The 7,545-nt window shown below is 43.5% G+C and overlaps 1 long non-coding RNA gene across 1 annotated transcript; it reads left to right on the top strand.

Annotated features, from left to right (window-relative positions):
* The first annotated feature begins 4,017 nt into the window (after positions 1 to 4,017).
* Positions 4,018 to 6,019, top strand: LOC131514175 (uncharacterized). The gene is made up of 3 exons (XR_009262964.1): positions 4,018 to 4,250; positions 4,692 to 4,731; positions 5,758 to 6,019. It is a non-coding gene; the product is annotated as an uncharacterized LOC131514175 (long non-coding RNA).
* The last annotated feature ends 1,526 nt before the right edge of the window (positions 6,020 to 7,545 follow it).

Here is a 7,545-nt window from a genome sequence, read left to right as displayed (position 1 = left end):
CAAACAAAAACAAAAAAACCCCACCCACCTGGTGAATGCCAGAGCAAGGGTTACAATGTAGACAGTCTGGTTTCAGAGCGTGTACTTTTAACCACTAGGACTATATTGTTTGTGTCCCTCTTTCTCTCTTTTTTAAAGTTTGTTTGTTTATTTATTTAACTGAGAGAGAGAGAGAGAGATGCAGAGAGAGAGGGAGACAGAGAATCCAAAGTGGGATCCTTGCTGACAGCAGAGAGCCTGATGTGGGGCTGGAACTCACAAACTGTGAGATCATGACCTGGGCTGAAGGCAGATGCTTAACTGAGCCACCCAGGCGCCCCTTGTTTGTGTCTCTTAATCACCGTTGTCCAAGGTCCCAAGGGCCCAGAGCCCGTTGTTGCCTAGGTTTGGCCGAGATTACTCCTCCTCCAGTGTTTTGGCCAACATCTCTCTCTGCCGCCATTCTACAGACCTTAGGTCTGTCTACTGACAGCTCTTCTGATTCCCTCCATTTCTCCACGTCTAAGGTCACCAGATTTAGCAAAAAACAAAACAACACACACACACACACACACACACACACACAAAAAAAAAAAAAAAAAAAAAAGCAAGCAAAGAAGAACCACGAGACTCCAAGCTCCGTATGCCTAGTTACAATTGTGTTTTAGAAAACCAGCGAGGGGCACCTGGGTGGCTCAGTTGGTTAAGCAGCCGACTTCAGCTCAGGTCAAGATCTCGCGGTCCGTGAGTTCAAGCCCCGAGTCGGGCTCTGTGCTGACAGCTCAGAGCCTGGAGCCTGTTTCAGATTCTATGTCTCCCTCTTTCTCTGACCCTCCCCAGTTCATGCTCTGTCTCTCTCTGTCTCAAAAATAAATAAATGTTAAAAAAAAATTAAAAAAATAAAAAGAAAACCAGTGAATAATTTTGTAGTATAAGTATGTCCCAGGGACATACTTATGTTTGGGATGTACTTGTGCTACAGTTTTTTGTTGTCTCTTTCAAATTGAAATATAACTGGTAGTTCTGTATTTTACCTTTAACCCTCTCCCTGTTTTTTGAGCTTTGTGTTCTGGTCACATGTAGATGAAGAGTTGCTGTTGTGAACACCCTCTCTTCCAGATAGTTCACAAAATGTTCACTTCTTATCTGTCTTATAACAATTCCTGGCGGGGGGGGGGGGGAGTCTGCCATTAGAAGTCTCTATTAAAACATGTACTTATTTAGTCCTATTTCTCTGTTTCTGGATCCAAGGCCGCAGCCTCACCAATCCCAGAGCAGATGAATGTTTATGAGCCTTTGCTTTCAAGCCACACCACGGAGTTTTTGAAATTCTAAATATGTGCTGTCTACTGGTCTCCTCCCTCTCCTTCCCATCATGCCTCTCCACTTGCTCCCCTTTGAAAGAGAATTTGGAAATCAGCTTTTTCCGAGTCTCCTTTAGGAAGAGCCATGCCAGATTTCCACCAAGTTTATGATCTTCAGGTGTCCTGTGATCTCTCTTACAGATTCTCTCAACATGTTTGGAATAAAAGGCACATCCATTGCTCTTTGGTTCTTAAGCTCCTCTGCAGTTCCCCACCCTGCCCCCCAATACCTTTTATAATAAGTCATACATGTTGGCCAACGTTTCTGCAATTTCGTCCCTCAGAGCTCTTGGGTGGATGCCATCTGGTCAGCAGGATTTATTTACATCTAATTTTTCAATAGGTCTAGAGCATCTCATTTGTTTACCACTATTTCATCTAATGCCTGTGTCTTGCCTGCTTCGGTAGACACTTTGAGGGGTAGAAAATTCTCTCCTGAGCTTTCCCATCTGCTAGCAGATGGTTATCAAGGTTGGTTACAGGGTAGCCCTATATTCGATGCTAGAAGAAGCAAAGATGTAAAAGATACAGTCCCTGCCATCAAATTGCTCACAGTCTGGGAAAGGAAGATGATTAAGTTAGAAATTCTTTTAGCTACAAGTAACAGAAAAATTAGCTAAAAGTGGGTTAAATAAATAAGTGTGTTTTATTTATTTATTTTTTATAACAAGCAGTCTGGAGGCAGATGGATGTTTGTCCTTAGGGACTAGGCCCCATAGGTCCATTTGTAGTAACTAGTTTCTCATCTTTGTGCTAATTGCCTCATGGTCACAAAATAGTTGCTGCAGCCCCAAGCATCATGCCCATGATGTTCTTTGTAGGAACATAGAGGAAATGCAGGACACCAACTGTTTCTGTCTCTTTCATTGGGAAAAATTCTTTTTAGAAACACCACCCTAGCCACTCCTCCCAACCAACCACACAAGACTCGAGTTCATTTATCATTGGTTACAACTGTGTCACGTGGCCACCCAAGCAGTAAAACAGGCTGGTAACAGGAGCGTTTAGGCTGGAGGTAGACAAGTTTGGGAATGGGTGTTGGCAGACAGCCAACAGCATCTGCCTTAGAGGGGAAGCCCTAAACATGCAAATGTCACTGACAGCCTAGGACAGTTTCAATGCCAAAGCAGTAACACAGATTCAGACCCAGAAAATCAGTTTATTCTGTGGCTTCTTTTTTCACAGGGCATTCAGAAGGAAGACAATTGCTTACAAACTGGAGTAGCCATAGAACTTGAGCTGTGCCAGGAAGGCTGGATGAGAATTAGGTATCATTAGGTCAAGGACAATGTAGGCCAGGGAAATGATTGAAAGGACTAGAGAAGGGGACAGGTGGCTGTCTGGAAGGGTAGTGAGCATGGAATGTGGGCTCATGCAGAGGAGAAATGCACCCACGGACTGATTTTGGTTAATTTTCCATAAGCTGCACTCTTGCCTCTGTCGGAAGCTGTAGCTTGCCTTACATGCTTGGAGAAGAGTAAATTCTCTGTGGGCAGCAGGTTCCCAGCAAAGCTGGCTTCAGATATGCTGTGTTTACCGATATCAGCCTCATAGGCTCTGAGTAAGCATGCTTCTGACCTGCTCATGCTAAAAAGCTTCTTTGACCCTCACTCCAGCAGTAGCTGGAAGTCCAGCAGGTTTTTATTTCTGAGGCCCACCCTTCTACATCTTATCTTGGTACTCCTTTGCATCTCTGGATGATTCCATTGCCTTGATCCACCTTGGGATGTTGTCCTTTGTGCTCACGTGTTGGCAATTATATTCCCTCACCACACTTGACCTTTTTTTGACAATTAACAATCCTGCTCACACTCATTCAGCTCTTGACAGCTGGTAACCCCAGGCTTCATGCTTTAAATCTAATCTTGGCCACCATCTTTGATCCAACCCTACAATTGGACTTGATCAAGCCATTCATCCAGATCTTAGCTAGGGCTCGACAGCTCTGAATGCCAGGCAAGTATTTGTTCCTTATCCAATAGGCACAAGGCAGTCATTGAAAGCCTTAGCTGGGAGAATCCAAGTCAGGAAAAGATGTCTTAGGAAGCTTTCTAGACAGTGGCATTTAGAAGAGACTTGGGAGAGAAGATCCAGCGATGAGCAGACCCATCAGGAGGCTGCTTCAGTAGCCTATAAAGATCTGGACTGGGAAGGGGCAGGGGACATCCCTGATATAAGAAAAATACCAAAGGATGTGTATGTGTCAATAGGATTTGGGACATGATGATTTTGGTTTGGGAAGACAGGAAGAAGCACAAGAGGAAGCCAGTGTTTCTAATGGGAGCTATTATCAGAAACAGCAGATGAGGATCCATTCAGCCAGTTCTGGTTTATTTGGTTGGTTTTTAAGAAGATGCATTTGAGGGGTGCCTGGGTGGCTCAGTGACTTAAGCATCTGACTCTTGATTTCCGCTCAGGTCATGATCTCTCAGTCAGTTCGTGGGATCAAGCCCCATGTCCAGCTCCTCTTGCTTGGCATTCTCTCTCCCTCTCTCTTTCTGCCCCTCCCCTGCTCATACTCTCTCTCTCAAAATAAATAAATAAACATTAAAAAAAAAAAAAGAAGATGCATTTGCCTTTAGGCAAGCTTAGTGTGGAGGCAGCAGGGCTTCTAAGGGCTGTGTCCAGAAGGCAGTTGGAAAGATGGTGTGGGAGTTGAGAAAAGAACCCTGGTGGGGTTCTACAAATGCAAATTTGTAGCAGTTAGCTGGGAACAACGAGAAAGTGGGATTAGGAAAGAGCAGGGAAACACAAAGGGCCCTGGGAGGTCGGGAAGGAGGAGGGAAGTTGGAGAAGTAGTTGCAGGCAAGCAGGACACGTGAGGCTCTGGGAAACTAGAAGAGGAGAGAGTTTCAAATGGGAGGGAATGGGCCACAGTAGCAGGCCACAAGCATCTTCCCTTGCAAGGTAAAGAATTCGAGTGCTTTTGCTGGGTCCTTGTCATTTCTAATTCTAGTCCTGGCCTCATGATAATTAAGAACCTTTTCCCACTCACCAGTCTTCTCCCTTGGGGTGCTTATTTTTACTTTTGGAGCCAAGTCAGATCCTGCAAGACACTTTTCCAATACATTTTAACCTTAGTTAATTCTGATTTTCATCTGCCTGTCACAATGAGTGAATTTCCTCTTCCCTCTGATTTGAATGAATATTTCTCAGTTTGCAGATTTTCTTAAACAAAGGCAGAACATCTTATATGGCCAAGCAGCAGGGCTGTTAACATTTGGTTGCCTTGTAAGGTTTCTTGTTTGTTTGTTTTTGCTTCTTAAACATTTTCCCTGGATTTCCTGAGAGATGTTAGCGAACACTCTTCAGGATTCCTGTGACCTTTTTCCTTCTTTCTATTCTCAGCTCAATCATGTATTTTCCTAGTTCCTGGTCAAAGTCTGAGGTATGTTATTATGATTTCTTTCCTTTTCTCTCCGATTGTTGGAGTTAATTTTGTGTTATAATGTTAACAGTGGCTAATATATGTAAAGTGCTTTACAATTTACAAAGCATGTCACATACATTTTCTTATTGTCACATATATTTTCAATTCTGTGAGACAGTTTGGGTGCAATTGTCCTTCTTTTCTTTTCTTTTCTTTTTTTTTTTAACATTTATTTATTTTTGAGACAGAGAGAGACAGAGCATGAACAGGGGAGGGGCAGAGAGAGAGGGAGACACAGAATCTGAAACAGGCTCCAGGCTCTGAGCTGTCAGCACAGAGCCTGACGCGGGGCTTGAACTCACGGACTGTGAGATCGTGACCTGAGCCGAAGTCAGCCGCTTAACCGACTGAGCCACCCAGGCGCTCCCTTATTTTCTTAATAAGGCCACTGAAGACTCGGTAGTAGAAGGGGCCTGAGTGACTAAGATCCTTGGCTTCCTTCCTTCCTTCCTTCCTTCCTTCCTTCCTTCCTTCCTTCCTCCCTCCCTGCCTCCTTCTCTCTCCCCCCTCTCTTTCTTTCTTTTTTTTTCTTTTTTATTTATTTATTTATTTATTTTTTAATATATGAAATTTACTGTCAAATTGGTTTCCATACAACACCCAGTGCCCCCTCTCTTTCTTTCTTTTCCTTCCTTCCTAAATCATATCACTCCTGTCTTTCCTTTAAAAAAAGAAAAAAAGGCAATACACGATCATTTGAAGAAAGTTGAAAAATCAAGAAAAGTAAAGGTGGAAATACACATTATTGGCCACTCCACTTTCCAGGAACTGCTACTGTCAGCGCTTTGTGGTATTTCTTTCCGGTCCTATTTCTATGGATTGGTGAAGACCTCGTATATTTAAAAACTAACTGCGTCTTGATGTTTGAGCTTGACTTTTGAGGGTAACATTATATTGTGTGCATTTCCCCATGCCATTTGACTATTTCAAAATTGATTCTAACATGGGGATATTATAGTAATCTATGTAACTCTTCTCTTGCAGGACCTGGAGTTGTTTCCATTTTTTGGCTTGCACAAAAATAGTTTGGGTGAACATCTTTTCTACCATACGTGCATATCTGAACTTCTGTGTTCGAAGCATAAGGGTGGCTGTGTGAAAGGGCCTATCATTCAATCACACTCCACAGATGTACCAGCTTTTTTTTCCAACAAAAAGCATGTATTTGTGCCTGTCTTACCACACCATTGCCAGCATTGAATATTATAGTTTAAACTAACTGGTAATTTTATGGATGAAAAACCAAGTTCTGTTGTTTTGTTTCACATTTCTTTGATAGCTTACGAGACAGCGCTCTCCCCCTTTGTTTCTTGTCCGTTTGTATTTCTTCCAATCCTGTTGTTCTTGTGCTCTTTGTTGGGGAGTCTGTGGCACTTCCAATTTCATTATTGATATTTTTAAGACTTTATGTCAGTTAAATGCCCCCCTAATTCCTGATGCTCCCCAGACACCCCATGCGTTCATGCAGTCTTCCCTCACCATGCAAACCATGCTGAGAAGGGGGATTCCAGCCCACTAGTGGAGGAAGAACTATGAACTGGATCAATTCATACTGGAATGCATGTGATGTCTTGGCTCTCCTTTTCCCATCAGCCCTCCTATGGCCTCCTGCCTGCCATATATCATATACAGATACAAATAGGTACAGATATGCTTTAGATACTTGTGGAGTGAGTCCATTCATGTGGTTCCCAGGGATGAAATCATATTAGGATTAGGATGGAAGGGAGAAACTCTGGTGAGGTGGTTTTCAAGTCAAGATAGTCTTTCTAATTGACTCAGTTGCTCAAAGATGGGATGAGCTACAACGAGCAGTGGTGAGATGTCCAGGTAGGGACATCCTGGTCCTAGAGGGACTTTGTCATCTCAGGAACTGTCATAGGTTATTACATTGCCCTAGAGGTTTCCTGTCTGCCCATGAATGTGGCTTCAGACATTACCCAAAATTTTCTCTTGGTATCATTGTCCTAAGTCAGAAAAGGCACACACATTTCTTTCCATGTGCCAGTCCCTATGGGCTGGTAGCGGCTGCCCAGAGGGCTAGTTGAATAGTATTATACTGCTGTCTCTGGGTTCGGCAGGGCAGGATACTGTGACGAGCAGTATCATGACTTCCACAGGTGCTGGAACAGAGCAGGTCAGTGTCTGCATCATCCTTGTCTTAGGGAATCGATCCACCCCGTCTCCTGCTCCCATTCATCTTGATGTTCCTGTAGATTTCCCATCATGAATCAAGTTCTTATTCTTCCCTCACCTGTTATATTTGGTAGTTGAAAATCACTCTTGTTTTCTCGGTTCCTGACCAGCTCTAGTTCCTGGGAGCCCCATCTGGGAAGAACTTGCACAGGATTGGGTTTTGGACATGGATTCCTTTTTTTTTTTCCTTCTTTTAAAAAATTTATTTATCTAAATTCAAGTTAATTAACATACAGTGTAGTATTGGTTTCAGGAGTAGGACCCAGTGATTCATCACTTCCATATAACACCCAGTGCTCATCCCAGCAAGTGTCCTCCTTAATGCCCATCACCCATTTGGGCCATCCCCCTACCCACCTTCCCTCCAGCAACACTCAGTTTGTTCTCAGTATTTAAGAATCTCTTGGGGTGCCTGGGTGGCTCATCTGGTTAAATGTCTGACTTCGGCTCTGGTTAAGTGTCTGACTTCGGCTCAGGTCATAATCTGGCAGTTCATGAGCTTGAGCCCCGCATTGGACTCTGTGCTGACAGCTCAGAGCCTGGAGCCTGCTTCAAGATTCTGTGTGTCTCTCTCTT

This window comes from Neofelis nebulosa, chromosome 6 (assembly GCF_028018385.1).
Source record: "Neofelis nebulosa isolate mNeoNeb1 chromosome 6, mNeoNeb1.pri, whole genome shotgun sequence".
In the NCBI taxonomy this organism is placed as follows: domain Eukaryota; kingdom Metazoa; phylum Chordata; class Mammalia; order Carnivora; family Felidae; genus Neofelis; species Neofelis nebulosa.
This window is presented reverse-complemented; position numbering and strand designations above follow the sequence as displayed.